This window comes from Oryctolagus cuniculus, chromosome 7 (genome assembly GCF_051225735.1).
Source record: "Oryctolagus cuniculus isolate XC-2025 breed Fujian yellow rabbit chromosome 7, ASM5122573v1, whole genome shotgun sequence".
In the NCBI taxonomy this organism is placed as follows: domain Eukaryota; kingdom Metazoa; phylum Chordata; class Mammalia; order Lagomorpha; family Leporidae; genus Oryctolagus; species Oryctolagus cuniculus.
In genome coordinates, this window is record NC_142873.1 from 90,678,341 (window position 1) to 90,699,653 (window position 21,313).

Below are 21,313 nucleotides of genomic sequence, written 5' to 3' on the forward strand. Positions count from 1 at the left end.
GGGTGATGCAAAAGTCATAAATGTTTCTATTTCAGTCTTCCTCTAGGCACATCCATGAGTCCCCCATTGGAACGCTAAGTGACTGATGCTATGGGGGCACATGCTCATAATCACTGCACATTAAGCCCTTAACAGCAAAGTCTGGCTCTTCATTAATCTGTAAATGCACTGATTTACTGAGAGATACCTTTGCTTTTCTTGGAGTTTTTCATCTACGTCTCACCCTGGTGCCAACACAAATTCCAGAAAATGAAACAATAAGTTTATGCTATTGCATATTAAGTTTGGTTTCCTCTGTATTTTCATTGCATGTTTCAGAGGTTGACTTAATCAGCTGTGAATTGTTATGGAGTCAGTCGGGCTGGAATTCCCACAGAATTTTTTTTTCTTCCCGTGTATCATATAACAATAAGAGAGCTAGACACACCTTGTGTAGTTTTAACAAGTCTTTGCAGTTTTGACTTAATTTGCTTCCCTCCCCTTTACCCCCTGAGGCTCCCAAAGCAAATGAACCATTCAGTAGCATAAAACAAGGGGAATTAGTTTAGACTTCAATAAAACACAGACCTCTTGCTCACAATATCTGCCTTGATGCAGAATGTCTGCAGTTTAAAATATTGCCGTATCTTGATTGTCCTGACACCTCATGGTTTTTCTCTTGAACCCCCATCGCCTGGGGAACCTCAACACTCTCGCTGCTGTTCAGTTCTCATGCTCTGCCTCAACGGTGCTCCTATATTAGCCCCTTTATTTTCATCTGTGAAATCTACACTACAGACGCATGAACGTATGTAGCGGTTTTCCAATAGTTCTAGAATCTGGGTTTAATTGTGCAGTCTCAATATCTCTTTGAAGTAGTGTGAAAAGGAAATGAGGTACAGGAATGCTATTCTCATGGGCCGGAGAGTCATAGGTAACATTTAAAGAAATATCTTCGTAGAGTGAAATGTTTTTGCCTCTTATTCGAACCATGAAAACCTTCAGCTTTCACAGGTCTGTCCTCCTATTTCGTTAGGGATAGATTTCTATGCCTTGAAAGATTTAATTTATTTATTTACTTATTTACAAATAAGTAATGATGCTAGCCTATGTGCTAGCATAGGGGAAGTTAGAGAGATGTTCAGCAGGTCAGTGCAACACTGTTTCTCCTGTGGCTGATGCTGTGGTGTAGTGGGCTAAGCCTCTGCCTGCGGCGCCAGTTTGAGTCCCATCTGTCCTTCTTTCGATCTCTCTGCTATGGCCTGGAAAAGCAATAGAAGATGGTCCAGGTGCTTGGGCCCTGCACCCACGTGGGAGACCCAAAAGAATTCCTGGCTTCAGATCTGCCCAGCTCCAGCTGTTGTGGCCATTTGGTGAGTGAATCAGCAGATTAAAGATCTCTCTGTCTCTGTCTCTCTCTCTCTCTGTTACTCTACCACCTCTCGAATACATAAATAAAAAGAGTTTCTCTGGCAAAGGTCACATTTTAATTTCTACTTGAGGAAATACTGGTATTTTAAAAGTTTTGATTAGTGGGATGGGTATTTTTTGATGACTTGTTAAACTTTTATTTAATAAATATAAATTTCCAAAGTACAACTTTTGGATTACAGTGGCTTTTTCCCCCCATAACCTCCCTCCCACCTGCAACTCTCCCATCTCCCGCCCCCTCTCCCATCCCATTCACATCAAGATTCATTTTCAATTATCTTTATATATAGAAGATCAATTGAGTATCTACTAAATAAAGATTTCAATAGTTTGCACCCACACAGAAACACAAAGTATAAAGTACTGTTTGAGTACTAATTATACCGTTAATTCACATAGTACAACACATTAAGGACAGAGGTCCTACATGGGGAGTAAGTGCACAGTGACTCCTGTTGTTGATTTAACAATTGACACTGTTCTTTATGACATCAGTAATCACTCGAGGCTCTTGTCATGAGTTGCCAAGGCTATGGAAGCCTTTTGAGTTCACCAACTCTGATCTTATTTAGACAAGGTCATAGTCAAAGTGGAAGTTTTCTCCTCCCTTCAGAGAAAGGTACCTCCTTCTTTGATGGCCTGTTCTTTCCACTTGGATCTCACTTGCAGAGATCTTTCATTTAGGTGGGTTTTTTTGTTTTGTTTTGTTTTGTTTTTGTTTTTGCCACAGTGTCTTGGCTTTCCATGCCTGAAATACTCTCATGGGTTTTTTAGCCACATCCGAATGCCCTAATGGATGATTCTGAGGCCAATGTGCTGTTTATGACATCTGCCATTCTGAGTCTGCTGTGTATCCCACTTCCCATGTTGGATTGTTCTCTCCTTTTTAATTCTATCAGTTAGTATTAGCAGACACTAGTCTTGTTTATGTGGTCCCTTTGACTCTTAATCCTATCATTATGATCAACTGTGAACTGAAACTGATCACTTTGACTACTGAGATGGCATTGGTACATGCCACCTTGATGGGATTGAATTGGAATCCCTTGGCACGTTTCTAACTCTACAGTTTGAGGCAAGTCCAATTGAGCATGTCCCAGACTGTACATCTCCTCCCTCTCTTGTTCCCACTCTTATATTTAACAGAGATTACTTTCCGGTTAAATTTAAACACCTAAGAATAATTGTGTGTTAATTACAGAGTTCAACCAATAGTATTAAGTAGAACAAAAAATATACTAAAAGGGATAAAGTATTAAGTTGTTCCTCAACAGTCAGGACAAGGGCTAATCAAGTCATTGTTTCTCATAGTGTCCATTTCATTTCAACAGGTTTCTTTTTAGGTGCACAGTTAGTTGTCACAGATCAGGGAGAACATATGATATTTGTCCCTTTGGGACTGGCTTATTTCACTCAGCATGATGCTTTCTAGATTCCTCCATTTTGTTGCAAATGATCAGATTTCTTTCTTTTTTTTTTTTTTTGCTGCTGTGTGGTATTCTATAGAGTACATGCCCCATCATTTCTTTATCCAGTCTACTGTTGATGGGCATTTGGGTTGATTCCAGGTCTTAGCTATTGTGAATTGAGCTGCAATAACCATTGAAGTGCAGACAGCTTTTTTGTTTGTCAATTTAATTTCCTTTGGGTAAATTCCAAGGAGTGGGATGGCTGCGTTGTATGGTAGGGTTATATTCAGGTTTCTGAGGAATCTCCAAACTGACTTCCATAGTGGCTTTATCAGTTTGCATTCCCACCAACAGTGGGTCAGTGTCCCTTTTTCCAGTGGGGTGGGTATTGTGGTATGATAGGTTAAGCTGCTGCTTGAGATGCCCACATCCCATATTGGAGTGCTGGCTCGAGTCCTGGATTCTGTGTTGCTGATCCAGCATCCTGCTAATGTGCCTGGAAAGGCAGAAGGTGTCCCAAGTAGTTTGGTTCTTGCCACCCACAAAAAAGACCTGGGTAGAGTTCCTAGCTCCTGGCTTCAGTCTGGACCAGTCCAAGCTGTTATGGCCATTTGTGGAATGAACCAGTGGATGGAAGATCTCTGCGTGTGTGTGTCACTCTACCTTTCAGATGAGTAAGTAAATCTTTTTTAAAATTGAGAAATAGAAGCTTGAATATCGAATGAATCCAAACTGGATAAATATCTAAACATTGGTGGAATATTCAAATGGTATTTTATTTATTTATTTAAGATTATTATTTATTTGAAAGTCAGAGTTACACAGAGAGAGGAGAAGCAGAGAAAGAGAGAGGTCTTCCATCTGATGGTTCACTCCCCAATTGGCCACCAATGGCTGGAGCTGTGCCAATCCAAAGCCAGAAGCCAGGAGCTTCTTCCAAGTCTCCCACATGGGTACAGGGGCCCAAGGACTTGGGCCATCTTCTAATGCATTCCCAGGCCATAGTAAAGAGCTGGATCGGAATTGGAGCAGCCAGGTCTCAAACTGGCTCCCATATGGGATGCCGGCACTTCAGGCCAGGGCATTAACCCTCTATGCCATAGTGCCGACCCCTCAAACTGTATTTTAAATAGGTGGAAAAACTGAGATATATAACAATTTTCTAAGAGTAAAGTGCTGTATTTTGGGTTAACTGATGAAAATTTGAATTCAAAAATTAGGCAGGTAAGTCACATGGAGAATTTTAAATTTTTAGACAATTTATGTTCACCAGATTAAAAACTGATGCATTCTTGATAAATAAGGATGAGGAAGGAGAGGATGGCATAGATACTCAGAAGTTAAAAGCTGAACAAGAATTTGTCATCTTTCACACAGTTAACATGGGCCCACCCAGAGGAGTAAGAACCCACAAGAAGGCATTTACAACCTTATCTGAACATAAAATAGTTTTATAGAACTACAATTTAATTTAGAAGTCAAGAAGACAGATATATTATTTTATAATTCATGTCTTATTCCGTCACCTAATACTGATATATTTTTTAGCTTCTGTGAAATAAGAGTTGTTTAATTAACAGAAAAGTACCACATTATGGAGAAATAAAGAATTACTCAGGAGTTGCACATTAAGACCTTATAGGTGTGATATATTTGTAAACAATCTCATAAATATGACTACTTCCGGGTATTAATGAATCGATGGTTTCCCAGGCTTTTTAACTGTCAAATCTCTTTCCTACAAATTCTTGGTTCTTACGAATCCAGCGAACTGGGTGAAACCAAATCTTAGAGAATCTAATTTTAAGAGAAAGAAAGCAGGATAAAAATATATTAAGGCAGAGAGAGTATAAGTTAAAACAGAACAAAAATGTGTTGATAATAAGAACTGGACTAGAAAGAAATATAACAAAATGTTAATGATACTTTTCTTTGGGTGTCGACATAAATAATGGCTTTTACTTTCCCACTTGTGTGTTTTGATATTTACAAATTTTCTGTAATAGTGTTTCTACTATAACCAGAAAAAAAAATAGATCAATGAAATGTGCAGTCTAAGGGTTGAAATTCCTGCTGTATACAAAGTGAACACATTTTACCACAGGTAATGCCCTTGGCTATTGAGGAAGGATGATTTCCATAGAAGGACTATAGTATTTTATATCTAATTAATGGGGAAGGCTTTGGGCAAAATCAGAACTTTAGATCCTGGAAGCTGAGTACAGTGAGGATTTAAGAGGCACAAGGAAGAAAAGGCAAAATCAATGGGAGCTCCTCAAGACAGTGAGAGCGTGTTTTAGTGAGTGTGTAAGAACACGAGGAGCTGGCGCCACGGCTCAATAGGCTAATCCTCTGCCTTGTGGCGCCGGCACACCGGGTTCTAGTCCCAGTCGGGGCGCCGGATTCTGTCCCGGTTGCCCCTCTTCCAGGCCAGCTCTCTGCTGTGGCCAGGGAGTGCAGTGGATGATGGCCCAAGTGCTTGGGCCCTGCACCCCATGGGAGACCAGGAGAAGCACCTGGCTCCTGCCATCGGATCAGCGTGGTGCGCCAGCCGCAGTGCACTGGCAACAGCGGCCATTGGAGGGTGAAGCAACGGCAAAGGAAGACCTTTCTCTCTCTCTCACTGTCCACTCTGCCTGTCAAAAAAAAAAAAAAAAAAAAAAAAAAAAAAAAAAAAAAGAACACGAGGAAAGTGAAAACAAGGCAATGCGGGCCTTAATGAAAGTGAATAATAAATGAGATGGAATTAGGAAGTAAACTGGTCTTGAATGTAAAAGTAGAGACATGAACAGGATTCTGTATATTGATGTCAAAATCCAGACATTCCATTGGGAAATAAGGTTATGGAATGTGCTGTATCAACCTAACTTAGAGTCAGACTGATTCCTACTTTGGGGGTGCGCTAAGTCATTAGCTTTGGGTCTGTGTTATTAACACTACAGCTTTTCCTTTACTTCCAAGCAAAAGCACATACAATGCTTTTACTCTTCATAATTCACTTGCTTACTCAAATATTCATTGATTTTTCTGAATCTGTGGCCCATTTGCTTGCAAAATATTCATTGACTTCATGGGACTAAATAATAAGTATTGGTTGATGTTAATGTACATACATGCAATAAAACTGTCAACTCAGTCATCTTCCTGGTACCTGAGTATATAACAAAAGCATTCATTAGACAGGGAGGCAGCACTGTCTGACAGGGTGCATGTAAAGGAAAAGAGGAGTTGTTTTTTTTTTTTTTTAAACCTCAGAGAGATCTGGGTTCAAATCCTGGTTCTGTCACTTGCTATTTGTTAAATCTGATCATAGTAAGTTTCTGAACTTTATTTCTTTATCCTTAAACTGGAGATAATATCTTAATTCTAATATACATTTTATGAGAATTAAATAAGACATACATAAATTAAAGCATATAATAGAGGAGCAGGCATACAACATCCTCTGAAGAACGGTAGGTCTTATTGTTGTCAGCATACAGTTCAATTTCACAACACAGTGCAACTGGAAGTTTCAAGATCAGTACAGGGGCTGGCACTGTGATGCAGTAGGTAAAGCTGTCGCCTGCAGTGCAGGCATTCCATATGGGTGCCAGTTGGAGACCCGGCTGCTCGACTTCTGATCCAGCTCTCTGCTATGGCCTGGGAAAGCAGTAGAAGACGGCTCAAATCCTTGGGTCCCTGCACCCACGTGGGAGACCCGGAAGAAGTGTCTGGCTTCGGATCAGCGTGGCTCCAAACATTGTAGTCATTTGGAGTGTGAACCAGCAAATGGAAGATCTCTCTCTGCCTCTGCCTTTCTGTAACTCTGCCTTTCAAATCAATAAATAAATCTTTACAAAAAATCAGTATAAAACTCCAACTTTCTTTACATGAGTCAAATTTTAGATTTTAATATGAAAATAATCTCATTTTTTCCTTAGGTCAATTCACAGAGCTTTAAGGGTGCTGGAAGCAGCTTTCTCAGCTGCTTCATAGTGGGGCTCATCATAAGCCCGAAGAGATCGGCTGATGGACCAGCAGGTAGAACTAAGGTAACTGAGACCTTAGTGGGAGAATTCTGCTGGGTGAGCTTCAGAGACTGTTTCAGAGAGATGACGTTACTCAGTGAGTTTTGTTCATGAGATCAAAGGTTGGATCTTTATTTATTTTTCTAGTCTTTCTGGTACTTATTATTTTAAAGGAACTTACTAATACATCATTAGATTCTCAGGGTTACAGCAAATACATGATAATTATTACAACACAATTCTCATGTTAATGTGATATTAATACAAAGAGAACAGATTCCATGTATTTCATAGACACAATTCTTAGAATGATACTTCCCCTCCTCCTTCTTTTTCTTTTTTCTTTTTTTTTAGGTTTTGAGGTAACATTTTTAATTTATAGTCAAAGGGTTAATGCTCCACTAAAGTAAAAAGTAAAAAGAACCTAATTCACTGGGAATATAGGCAAAATCTATAAACAATAATCAAATGAAAAAATGTCCAATTCACCCAAATAGAGTAAACTTTAAAATAATCACAGATCATTAAAACTATGGTAGTATATCATTCTTAACCACTGGTTTGACAACAATATAAAACAAAGTTTCACAGAACTATATTTGCAGTGGTATTGTTACACATAGGCATTTTTCTTTTTTGTTTTTTAATTTTTTTCCACAACTTATTTGGCCCAAAAAACCACTATGTATCCAAACTCTCTTTACTATCAAAAGTATATCTTGGGGGCCGGCGCCGCGGCTCAATAGGCTAATCCTCCGCCTTGTGGCGCCGGCACACCGGGTTCTAGTCCCGGTTGGGGCGCCGGATTCTGTCCCGGTTGCCCCTCTTCCAGGCCAGCCCTCTGCTGTGGCCAGGGAGTGCAGTGGAGGATGGCCCAGGTGCTTGGGCCCTGCACCCCATGGGAGACCAGGAAAAGCACCTGGCTCCTGGCTCCTGCCATCGGATCAGCGCGGTGCGCCGGCCGCAGCGCGCCGGCCGCGGCGGCCATTGGAGGGTGAACCAACGGTAAAGGAAGACCTTTCTCTCTGTCTCTCTCTCTCACTGTCCACTCTGCCTATCAAAAAATTAAAAAAAGAAAAAAAGAAAAAAAAAAAAGTATATCTTGGGTCCCATTTCTTCATCCCAACTCCTATGAAATTCATAATGTATTATCCTGAGATGAGCATATACATATTTTTTTTCTGGTGTTAATATTTATTTTGTATTGATTTTACTTCTATAAACAAAATAAAGAAAGCAGAGGCCATGCTTTGAATTCTTTTTATACTTCTTAATTGTGGAAAAGTTTTGGCATAACTCCCTCTCACTTCCAGTAAACTGAGTTAGGTGAATTAAAAAAAAAAAGGGTCCCCAAATTTCTGGTGAGTGAGACTAAAAGGTAAATTTAGCTCATGCTTTTATGTGACTTAGAAATTTTCAGTTGGCTGGCGCTGTGGCTCACTTGGCTAATCCTCTGCCTGCGGTGCTGGTACCCGGGGTTCTAGTCCCGGTTGAGCCGCCGGGTACTGGTCCCGGTTGCTCCTCTTCCAGTCCAGCTCTCTGCTGTGGCCCGGGAGGGTAATGGAGGATGGCCCAAGTGCTTGGGTCCCTGCACCCTCATGGGAGACCGGGAGGAAGTACGTGGCTCCTGGCTTCGGATCAGTACAGCGCAGGCCATAGCGGCCATTAGGGGAGTAAACCAATGGAAGGAAGACCTTTCTCTCTGTCTCTCTCTCTCTGTCTATAACTCTCTCTCTCTCTGTTTCTCTCTCTCACTGTCTAACTCTGCCTAGCAAAAAATAAAAAAAAAATTTTTTTCAGTGACTATGCAGATTTTAAACTGACCCTTCCATTCTTAAGATGCTGGGCGGAGTTGGGTGGGAGGAGAAGGTGGGTGAGTCTAAGGAAAGATAGATGGCAGAATGTGCATCTGATGAATGTTATAAGCAGCTGAATATTTTTGTTGCTTCGGAGTTTTCCCTAAAAAATCAGCCTTCAACCTTGAAGTCCGTTTATTCATTTCTTCAAATTTGATCTCAAAAATTTTAATCAGATAGATGCTAATTACTCAAGATCACTCAGAAAGTTAGAAGCAGATTTGGGACTAGCGCCCAAAAATGTTATCCTTGCCATGTATTTTTAACAATGACATTTTCCTGCAATGCTGGTCATGGGAAATAGACACTATCCACTCCTGTTTCTTACATTACCATAGCAATCTAAGTTTATTATAGCATAAAGACCCCAGAAAACTAATGCTAACATATTTTAACATAAAACAATTTAGAATCTCTGAAATATTATACTAAAGCATTGTGTTAATATCTAATGTTTTCCTTTTCATAGTAATTAGTACTTGCCTTGTTTTCAATAAATTGTATGTTTTTAAGATCTACAAATTTATTATCTACTATAGTTTGAAAGAAGGAAAATGAAAGAAATATTCACATAAGAATCATGATGTCAGAGATGGAATCATTGAGATGAGAAACATTTTCTTTAAATAATCTATTAACAACTGTTCTCAGAAGAGATCATCAGTTCTGCTTCACCAACTTTCACCCTTTTAAATGATTTTAACAGTAAATATTACTGTTGACTAATATCACATAAATATTATAATAGCATGGTTAATACAACAATGATCTTAACTTTGGTTATGTCTTATTTTTCATGTTAATTAATAGTATTTAATGGCTCAGTAGATTACTTGTGTAAATCTTATAATCCCACTTAGCATTTGGGTTATTAAAGTAAAAATATAGCTATAATAAATAATAGCACTTGCAATTAATACCTGAACAAAATAAATGATATCTCACTTATGCTAAAATATCAGTTTCACATATTTTTATCTTTAGTAGTATCTTTGGAAAAAAGATAGTGATATATCACTATGTAAATGTATAAAGGCTAGCTACTATTTGGAGAGGGAAGAACTAGGTCAGAGAGTAGTTAATAGCTAGTTTTGGATTGACCCCATGTGTTCCAACATTCTCTACAGCACACCCTGGTGTTACTTCCTTTTCTCTGATCTGCTGCTACCTTCAGTTCTGAAAGAAAATAGGGGGAGGATCGAATTGAGAAATGTGATTTTGCTCATGGCTGGGATGGGGGTGACATCCAATGATTAGTTTTCTGACCAGTTAGCTCCATGGTTAGGCTTCTTAGAAGAGAAGGATGAATGTGAGTGGAAACACGGACCATTAGCCAGCATATTGGAGAGAAGAAGTCATCAGCCATAGACAGGCTCGTTAACGCTCTAGTTGTGATAATAATCACAAATTTGTGCTTTGGAAGGATTGTGTGCCTTGACCCCCCAAAAGGTGTTTTGCTTTGTGAATTCCTTTTCATGTGCTTCCTAAAACTCTACTTGCCAATGAATGTGCATTTCTGAGATGTTGAGGAGCCTTCTAGCGATTCTTCCACTCTGCCATGTGTTACACTGGCAGGCACCCACTTCCAGGTCATCTGACACGTGGCACTACCTAGCACTAGCCGGAAATGCATTCAAAGGGCAGTAGCATGCCAGTGATTTTCTTTCCTTGCATATACATGAAGGGATAATATATCTCCTTTAGAAGAAATGCTGCCAAAGGAGAACCGAGAGTTTGATTCCCTTAGTAATAATTCCCACAAGCAGCAAGTTCTTGGACTACAGAACTGAGAAACAAACCAAGTGCGGAGGGAGAATGGCAGCATTTCAGTCCCTCAGTGAAGTTAGTGCTTACTACAGGACAGGCAGTATTTAACTGCCTTACTTCTACTAATTTGTTTCTACTGTGCCATTGCTCTTGGAAGCAAGCAGTGTTATTTCTCCCACTTTATAGATGGGAAATTTGAGGCCCACAGTCACAGAGCTGATAAATAGCACATCCACAGTTTGAATTTATGTGGGCTCTGGATCCTAGGCTTTTAATCATTTTGCTATCAGTGGAATGAAAAAGATCCTCTACAATACAGAGTTGATTGCTTAATACAGAGTTGATCACTTCCAGGATTATACAAGTAGTTAATCAGGAAAGTAAACTATGACCATGACAGAGACAGACACATGCCACTATCCTCTATAAATTTCTTTATCGCATAGCTTCTCATCTAATACCACTTATCGTAGAGACAGTTGTGCTAGGCTGCTTTGTGCTCTACTTCCATGAAGAAATGCATCCTAACAATATCTGGATTCCTTTACGAAAACAACAGTTCTACTTGATCTCAACTTGATGATATGATGTGTGAAGACCAGGTATACTCCAGAGCACGAGCTTACTAGACTCACAACAATACTTCAGTCAGAAACTTAGGGAGGCATCCAGTCTAAGGCAACAAGCAACAGAGAACCTGATTTGGGAAGACAGGTGACCCACACATGGGGTCCCTTCTTTCCCCAGTTGTACGCTGGATTATGAGTCTACTGTCCACTATAAAATAGCCCATATAATACCTTAGAAAACCACTAATAGATAAAGTGCAACACATTTAAATAATGCCCAAATTAATCCATTCCATGTCTTATTTTGGAGGTTAATCACTTACTTTATGTAGGTTCCATAGTCTTCAGAGTGAGTTCTGAGGTTTAGAGTAAGTGGTCCGTGACCTAAGAGAAAGACAAATAAACCCTCAGTTCAAATTCGGCATGAAAATAGTATCAACAGGATTGAACACACGTTTGTTTTGTATCAGATTCAAATTATGAAGGCATTTACCAGTTTGGAGGTTCAGAGGGGATAGAAGTTAGTTGAGACTAACTTCTATGCTTTAAGTATCAACTCCTTGCTTCAAGTATCAACTCAGACAAAAAAGCAAAAGGGTCTAAAATGATTCCTGGAACTGAACAATGTAACTGAACCCAGGAGGGAGGAGCAGGCTGCCACCCACCTAGGGAGACAGGTTAATAAAAAGATCAATTGCACTCTTATCTTGTTAGTCATTAGACAGCCCATTGATGCCACCTGCTTACTTTAAGTGTAAAAGTACATTGGAAAGCTGCCACCCTCACTTGCGAACCCCCTTTCTTTCAGCTCTAGTGATGGGAGGGAAAGGGCAAACTCTGACCCTTAAAAGCTGAGCATCTGTTCCTTCAGTGAACACAGATGTGAGGGCAAATCAGAAAGCAAGCCTCTACCAGCGGGGAAGGGAGCATGAATGCTCCAGAATGTGAGGAGGGAATAAAGTGAGTAGCAACATGAACTCAAGAAACATGTTAAATCTCAAAAGCACAATGGCTCCAGGGATCTTCTCTTCTCGGAGGTAATTACATCCCTCAGATCTGAAGTGACCATATGCTAAGAACACACCGATGAGACAAACTGTTGGCCTGATTTAATGGTTTTTGGAAATCACTGACTTTTTCATTTGTCAATTACTCTTTGTCAAAGCAGGAGAGGTTTACCCGTCTTGCTCTAGCATCAGTTACCAAGGATTACAGCTTCAAAAGAAATGTTGCATATTTCCTAGAGCAAAGCAAGTGCCTGCTCACCATTGGTAGAAAAGGAAGGGATTTATTTTTGGCATATTTGTAATAGTACCTTTTTTTAATATTTATTTTATTTATTTGAAAGGCAGAGTTACAGAGAGAGGTAGAGACAGAGAGAGGTCTTCCATCCACTGGTTCACTCCCCAAATGGCTGCAACAGCCGGAGCTGCGCCGATCCAAAGCCAGGAGCCAGGAACCTCTTCTAGGTCTCCCACATGGGTGCGGGGGCCCAAGGACTTGGGCCATCTTCCACTGCTTTTCCAGGCCATAGCAGAGAGCTGGATCAGAAGAGGAGCAGCCAGGTCTCTAACTGGCGCCCATATTGGATGCCAGCACTTCAGGCCAGGGTGTTAACCCGCTGCACCACAGCGCCAGCCCCTGTAATAGCACCTTTTTCCATGGTTGCTATTGTCTACTTTTCTCACTTCTGCAAACTCCAGGGTCAGATGGGCCTCGAAGACTTTTCTTACCCTGGAACTCTGACTTTTCTAGGATATCAGATAGATGAGAGGATTCCAGAGTACCTTTCCTTTGTGGAAGAGAAGCATTTGCTCTCTTTCTAATAAAATGAATTTATTTATTTCTTTTATTTTTGATAGAATACATATTTATTATTTATGATTATTGTTTGAGCAGTTAGTATTTGTTCGGCTACCCAGGGACATCTTCCTCTCCGCTTTGAGCACTCCTATTAAAAGCACTTTGCAAGCAGTGAAATGCTAACTTAGGATAGGAATGGCACGATGAGCAGTTAGTGACAATTTCTCAAGACAGCGAGATGGTGAGGCCAGCTTGTGGCCTACGAACTCATTACTGCTCTCCTTCCTCATTTGAGTCTCTAAAAGTCACAGCATTACATGTAAGTTCTGAATACTTAAAATTAATTCCTAATTAAGCAGTGTGCAGATGGATGGATTTTTTACCAAGTGGGTCTCAGTCCTGCAAAGGAAAATCAAGTACTGTCTCTGGCCTAAAATGGAAATAAGGTTCATCAAGATTCCTGACCAAGAAATAACTGCTTGTTAAAAGTGTTTATGACTACAGAACTCCAAGATGGGCTAACAATTTATTCACTTAGAGGTTAGACTGGTTATTAGTCATATTTTGAATTCAAAGGAGCTAATAAATATCCCCCGTATCCTAGATTGAAGTGTGTGATAAAGAACATAGATCTCTTAGACTTTGTTATTTGCATTAGTTCTGAGGGAGCAAGAGAGTAAGTTTCTGGAAATCAATAATTTTTAGTTCACCAACGTGTGATAAGTTTGACATGAGTTAAAATAAGGTAAAAAAAATTTCTTTTAAAGTTTTTTGTATTCTGGCAAAAAAAATTATCTAAATGAAAGATCTCTGTGAGTGAGATCCCAGTAGAAAGAACAGGCCATCAAAGAAGGAGGTACCTTTCTCTGAAGGGAGGAGAAAACTTCTACTTTGACTATGGCCTTGTCTAAATATGATCAGAGTTGCCAAACTCAAGAGGCTTCCATAGCCTTGGCAACTCATGACAAGAGCCTCGGGTGATTACTGACTTCGTAAATAAGAGTGTCAATTATTAAATCAACAACAGGAGTCACTGTGCACTTACTCCCCATGTAGGACCTCTGTCCTTAATGTGTTGTACTATGTGAATTAATTAGTACTCAAACAGTACTTTATACTTTGTGTTTCTGTGTGGTTGCAAACTATTGAAATCTTTACTTAGTAGATATTCAATTAATCTCCTATATATAAAGATAATTGAAAATGAATCTTGATGAAGAATGTGATGGGAGAGGGAGTGGGAGATGGGATGGTTGTGGGTAGGAGGGTGGTTATGGGGGAAAAAAGCCACTGTAATCCAAAAGTTGTACTTTGGAAATTTACATTTACTAAATAAAAGTTTAAAAAAATTGTATTTATTTGAAAGACAACAAGAGAGTGAGAGAGAGACAGAAAGGTGAGAAGTTGGCAGACACAGAAAGAGAGACATCTTCCATTTGCTGGTTCACTTCCCATATGCCTGCAACAGCATGGGCTGGCCCAGACCATAGCCATAAGCCAGACCCAAGTACTTTAGTCATCACCTGCTGTCTTCTAGGGCATGCAATAGCAGGATGCTGAAACTTGAAGTGGAGCTGGTACTCAAACCTAGGCACTCTGATATGAAAGGCGGACATCCCAAGTGGCTTCCTCACTGCTGCTCCGATACTCACTCCAAAGGTACTTTGGGGATGCAGAGCCTGATCAGATCGCCGAGGGAGGTTCCTGCACTGGACGTTACCATGGTGGATGAGGAATGGATATACTTTCTATTGCAATGTGACCTTGCTGAGACACTCTACAGAGGTTCATCAATAGGACCTTGTTTTGGCAAAACAGTATTAAAATGGCAATCCTGGGACATAGTCCAAGGCAAACCTTTTATTGAATTTTGCTCCTAGCCCCATGTTTTATAGTGAGTACTCAACATAACTGGCAAAGTTGTGTGACAAATCACAAAGGAAAATTTCCTAGCTAGACTCATCATTAGACTTCATACTGCCCCTGACTAACTACATTTACAGATGAGAATAAAATTATAGGCTACAGTTGAAAATACTAAAAGAGCAAAGTTGCACGGAAGTTGTTTCCTTGCCAATTTCTTCATTTCATGGTTCGGTAATAGACATAAGATTAACATTTCAAAAAATGATAGACATTTGAGTGCAAAATTTTTTGAAAGAGGAATATTTTCATCTATAAAAAAAGCTCATCTTTGTAGGAAGAATTAACATTGGCTATCTAACTGTGCCACCTTTACTGGGACAAAGGTAATTGAATAATTGTTGATATTTGTATAGTGGGTGTAGCTTTTGAACGGATAGCCAGACTTCTATTTTTTTAATAGGATTTTACTACAAGGGTAGTTCACAAAGCCTATAAAAAATACTTAAAAGATTAGTTTATTTTGATGCAAAAATTTTTGAAATGTTTATGCATAATTTTCATAATGTTCATTTTCCATGACGTGTTTGAAGACCCTTCATATGCTTGGATTTAAAATTTTTGTATCAAAATAAACTTATCTTTCAAGACAATTTTCCATAAACTTTTGATGTATACTATATTGACAATGCAGCATTCAGAACATTCTTAGGAGTTTAGGTGTATAGTATAAGGTTCTATTGAATACCATATTGTATCATGTAGGTATTAACACAAAACAACTAATTCCTATATGTATCTTTACTATACAGAACACAGACACTAGCGTTGTGAGTGAATCTAATGAAGGTGTAATTAATCAAATGCAGTCAAATCCATGAAAAAAGCTATTTTTGCTAAAATGTGAAATTGCCTTGCTTGTCTGAACGGGACTTACTAGTCTCTTTTGAACTCCACCCTTCTTAATAGCTACTGAATAAAACTCTTCTAAAAGAGAGTTGCTGTTTGTAATGTCCTCAAAGTTTCAAATCATTTTCTCTGGGAAAATTTCCAGATGCAAAGCAATAGCATCTTAATAAACAATTCAGATGATTTAGTAACTCTTACTACTCATGTACTGGTAGTATTACTGTTAACAATATAAGATCAGGACTTTTAAAACAAGATTTATTTTATTAATTTAAAAGGCTGAGTTAGGCTGGTGCCGCGGCTCACTAGGCTAATCCTCCCCCTTGCGGCGCCGGCACACCAGGTTCTAGTCCCGGTCGGGGCGCCAGATTCTGTCCCGTTGCCCCTCTTCCAGGCCAGCTCTCTGCTGTGGCCCGGGAAGGCAGTGGAGGATGGCCCAGGTGCTTGGGCCCTGCACCCCATGGGAGACCAGGATAAGTACCTGGCTCCTGCCATCGGATCAGCGTGGTACGCCGGCCACAGCACGCTGGCCACGCGGCCATTGGAGGGTGAACCAATGGCAAAGGAAGACCTTTCTCTCTGTCTCTCTCTCTCACTGTCCACTCTGCCTGTCAAAAAAAATAATAAAATAAAAATAAAAAAGGCTGAGTTAGAGAGAGAGAGGTATCTTCCATCCACTGGTTCACTCCCCAGATGGCCACAGCGGCCAGGGCTGGGCCAGACCAAAGCCAGGCGCTTCTTCTGGGTCTCCAAGACTTGACTCATCCTTTGCTGATCTCTTAGGAGCATTAGCAGGGAGCCAGATGGGCAGTGACGCATGTGGGACTTGAATCAGTGCCCATATGGGATGGCAGCTTTATCCACTATGCCACAACGCCAGCTCCAAGATCAGGACGTTTAAAATCTATTAAGAGGGGCTGGTGCTATGGCGTAGTGAGCTAAGCCACTGCCTGTGGTGCTGGCATTCCATATGGGCATCCAGTCCAGCTCTCTGCTGTGGCCTGGGAAAGCAGTGGAGGATGGCCCAAGTCCTTGGGCCCCTGCACCCATGTGGGAGACACGGAAGAAACCCCTGGCTCCTAACTTCAGATTGTCTCAGCTTAATTATGGCCATTTGAGGAGTGAACCAGCAGATGAAAGATATCCCCCTCTGTCTGTAACTCTGCCTCTCAAATAAATAAATAAATCTTAGAAAAAAAATATTAAGAAAGAGTATCAGGACAGGCAGTTGGTATAGTGGTTAAGATAAGAGGTGAGGTGAAATGAGCTTAAATAGAGTAGAGGAAAATTATACTATTATCTTGGATTCTATTTTACACCTGAAAAAGAAAATTTTCATTTTAAAGCATTCAAGTTTGGGGCCAGTACCATGGCATAGCGAGTTAAGTGGCCTCCTGTAGCACCAACATCCCATGTGGGTACCGGTTTGAGTCCCAGCTGCTCTACTTCCCATCTATTTCCCTGCTAATGTGCCTGGGGAAACACTGGAAGCTGGCCCAAATGCTTGGACCCCTGCCACTCATGTGGGAGACACAGATAAAATTTCTCGCTCCTGGCTTCAGCCTGGCCCAGCCCTGTCCATTGCAGCCGTTAGCAGATGGGAGATCTCTCTGTCTCTGTCTCTTCCTCTCTCTTTCTGTAACTCCGCCCTTAAATAAATAAAATAAATCTTTACAACAAAAGTACTGAAGAAACTGTACAACTTCAGCATGTTTATTTAAATGCAAGCAACTCTTGGAGGCAGGAGTATGCCACAGCAGTTTAGCTGTCATTTGGGATACCTGCATCTCATATCAGAGTGCCTGAGTGGAGTCCTGGCTACCCTGCTTCCAATACAGCACATCCTGGGAGGTTTCAGATGATGGCTCAAGTACTGGGGTTCCTGCCACCCACAGAGCAGACCCAGGCTAAGTTTCAGGCTGCTGGCTTTGGTTTGGCCCCACTTCATTTTTTACAGGCATTTGGGGAGTGAACCACAGATGGAAGGTTTCTCTTTTCTCTGTCTCTCTGCCACTCAGACAAAATGAAACTAAATAAAAATTTGTTGAATGAGCATATGCTTCTCTTTTCCTTAACTAATATCCTCATGCCTGGAGTATGTTGATATAACTGCATCTTCTGGTTTAGAAGCAGGTATAACAAGGAAAGATTAGGTCATCTGTTTTCTCTATTGATCTGCATGATATAGCCTGAGGAAGCTTTTTTCTTTTCTTTTCTTTTCTTTTAAGATTTATTTATTTATTTATTTGAAAGGCATGGCTACAGAGAGGCAGAGGCAGAAGAGAGAGAGAGAGAAAGAGAGATACAGGTCTTCCATCCACTGGTTCACTCCCCAAATATCCGCAATGGCCAAAGCTGCGCCTATTAGAAGCCAGAGGCCAGGAGCTTCCTTTAGGTCTCCCACATAGGTGCAGAGGCCCAAGCACTTGGGCCATCTTCTACTGCTTTCCCAGGACATAGCAGAGAGCCGGATCAGAAGTGGAGCTGCTGGGACTTGAACCGGCGCCCATATGGGATGCCGACACTGCAGGTGGCGGCTTTACCTGCTATGTCACAGTGCCAGCCCCCTGAGGAAGCTTTTAAAATCATAACTTACATTGTCATTTTCCTGACTAAAAGAGCAACTCCTAGAGCATTCTGTGTGGAATGGCGTTTTCATAGAAGTCAGTGTGGATTCTCATTTGGGGCTTCATTTTCTACAGTGAAGCCATCAGGCAGTAGGCAATCAATTGAGAGCAATGGTGATGTGTGCAGGGAGTGAATTAACCAGAAATCCAATTTAGGTAGATGAAGTATGCATACCACAGATCAGAGCGAGGACAGAAGATGGACTTATTCAATAATTAATTGAACAAATACTTGTGGCAATATTTAAAATTTGATAGTACTATTTCAATAACAACAAACCACATTAATCATAAACTACTGTAATAATGATATTTAATATTAATACTGAACGTGATATCTAATAGGACATCTAGGTGCTGAGGATATAGACATGAACTGGTTGGTTATAGTATTTGATGTCATGAGGGAAGGCATGGATAGAACTTCACACAACAGGGAGAGAGAGGGAGAGGTGGGGGGGGACAGAGAAAGAGCGGAAAGAGGGATGTGTTGTGAGAGTGTCTGCCTCTGAAGGAATTCTTGTTACGTTTAAGCTGAGTCTGAAGTTGTGAAGATCAGATGGTAGGCTATTGTTACAGTCCAGACGAGAAAGAGATTAATGAGAACCTAGACTAGGTGGTAGCAGTGGGAATTAAAAGGAAGAAAAAGATGCAAGAGGTATTTCAGAAGCAATCAATAGGGATTGGCAACAGCTGAGCCACGCAGTAAGCGAGAAGGAAGAGACATAGATAAATTAGAAACTTGGCCCTCGCTGAAGGAATTGGGATGCAACTAACAGAAATACAGATGTCAAAAGAAAGAACTAGTTTGATAGGGTAATGATGAATGTGGGTGCGCTACACCGTGTTTGATGTGTCAAAAACTCTCAAGAGAAACTACAGCTAGAGATTTCAGTGCCCTTCCAATGGATGAGATACTTAAAGCTGTGGATTTGTCTGAAATCATCAAAGGTAAGGGAAACAGAGAGACTCCTCTATGGCAGTGGGGATTCTGGGAAATGATATAATTACAGGAAAACCCTACGACAGTGGAGGCAGGCAGGACATCTTCAGATACTGATTCCCACGTGACCAACACCACTCTAAGCAGTTTTCTAGAGGGTAGTCTACTTTATTTTCTCAACAACCCTTAGGCAGTAGGTTTTGTCATTAATTCTACTCCATAGATTAGGAAATGGAAGGTTGGCGAGGTTGCTAAGGCCACACAACAGAGAAGTAGAGAAGAGAGTTCAGTCTCAGAGTCCCTGCCCTTTAACAGCTCTGCTATCTAGACTTCCTCTTGGGTGGAGTGACTGATTAAGAAAAGAGAGTTTGTTCTTAATAAGATATATTTAAAAAATTTATCTTAATAAGATAAATTTAAATGGTTAGGTTAGCAAATTGGGTGGCCATAGGCATAGTGTTAAACTTGACAGTGAAAACAGCAGGCCTGAGAAACATAGGTGAGAGAGGAAGCTTTGATACTGAGCAAACAGCTACCTGCAAAATAACTTTGTTACACTTTTGACAAATGCCAAGTTTTATGTGGGTTCCGTTATGGCGGTTAGGTCTTCTTCTAAGGGAGGTATGTAGGGGGTTGCCGTCAGGGACGTCCACCTTGAATCAGTGACTCTTTTTTTTTTTTTTTTTTTTGATAGGCAGAGTGGACAGTGAGAGAGAGAGACAGAGATAAAGGTCTTCCTTTACCGTTGGTTCACCCTCCAATGGCTGCCGCGGCCGGCGCGCTGCGGCCGGCGCACCGCGCTGATCCGATGGCAGGAGCCAGGAGCCAGGTGCTTTTCCTGGTCTCCCATGGGGTGCAGGGCCCAAGCACCTGGGCCATCCTCCACTGCACTCCCTGGCCACAGCAGAGAGCTGGCCTGCAAGAGGGGCAACCGGGACAGAATCCGGTGCCCCGACCGGGACTAGAACCCGGTGTGCCAGTGCCGCTAGGTGGAGGGAATCAGTGACTCTTAAACAGACCTAAGTGCAGAGTAGAGGTTTGCAGGACAGAGAACAAAGGAAGAGCAGTCCAGATTTGAGGGCCTTGTAGGTACAGAGATGTGGAGATTGAAGGAGTTTCAAGAAATCTGGGGCAACAATAAGGGGGGAAAGACCCTAAGGATTTTGGACTTTATCCTCAGAGTAACAGTGAGATTTCGAAGGGTATTTAGCAGGAGGAGAGTGAACCAAACCACGGAGTTTAATTCAACTGCCCAAGTCCATACAACTACGAATTGAGGCAAACAGAAACTCAGGTCATCCTGCTCCCAAGTCCTTTCTTGTAAAAACTGGATTACCACCCAGGGGTGTGTAACAAACTGCTGTCTAGGGGGAAGCACTGACTTGTAGCATTTTCTGATGAGTAGTAAAAATACCATCTGTAATAGTAGTTACTAATATTCGCCATATTAGCTACTAACATAATGTCATAGAATGCAGAGTTGGGAAGAGACGACCCAAATCACACCACTGTATACCATTTCTCATGTGAAAACACAGTAGACATCAAGAACACAGAAAATGGGCTGGGTACAGTGGCCCAGCAGGCTAGGCTGCTACTTGGGATGACTACCTGCCGTATCAGAATGCCTGGGATGTAGTTTCACGGCCCCTTCCAATCCAGCTTGCTAAAACCATGCACCCTGGGAAAAAGAAGATGATGGCTAAGTACTTCGGTCCCTGGTACCCTTGTAGGACACCCAGATGGGATCCACGGCTCCTGGCTTTGACTTGGCCTAGTCCCAGCTGTTGAGGGTATTTGGTAAGTGAGTCAGTGCATGGAAGATTCTCTCTCTCTCTTTCTGTTATTCTGCCATTCAAACATATAAAATAATACAATGTACCACAACAATTAGAAAGTGATGAGTTTTGTGTATTTATTGCCTTGTGTTTAATAGGATGTATTTAATTCTAAATTTATGCAATTTAATTTTTAACAACGGCTCTCTGGGAGAAACAAACTGCTTGCCAAATTCCTGAAAATTTAATAAAGGAATCTCTTGAGCAGGTACAAGCTGGCACGAGAACACCACTGTTGCCATCTCAAAGAGCCATTCTTGGTTGTACATTTTTATTTTCTTTGTTTTGTTTGGGATGGCTCCTGCAGTC

The 21,313-nt window shown here is 41.0% G+C and overlaps 1 protein-coding gene across 1 annotated transcript in view; it reads right to left on the reverse strand.

Moving 5' to 3' along the window:
- The window catches only part of ADGRL2 (adhesion G protein-coupled receptor L2), a 689,746-nt gene that overhangs the window by 538,526 nt on the left and 129,907 nt on the right, over positions 1-21,313 (reverse strand). Inside the window, exon 2 of the mRNA XM_089337145.1 lies at positions 11,345-11,405. The gene's annotated coding sequence lies outside the window, so the exon portion shown is untranslated. The remainder of the gene's footprint in view (positions 1-11,344; positions 11,406-21,313) is intronic.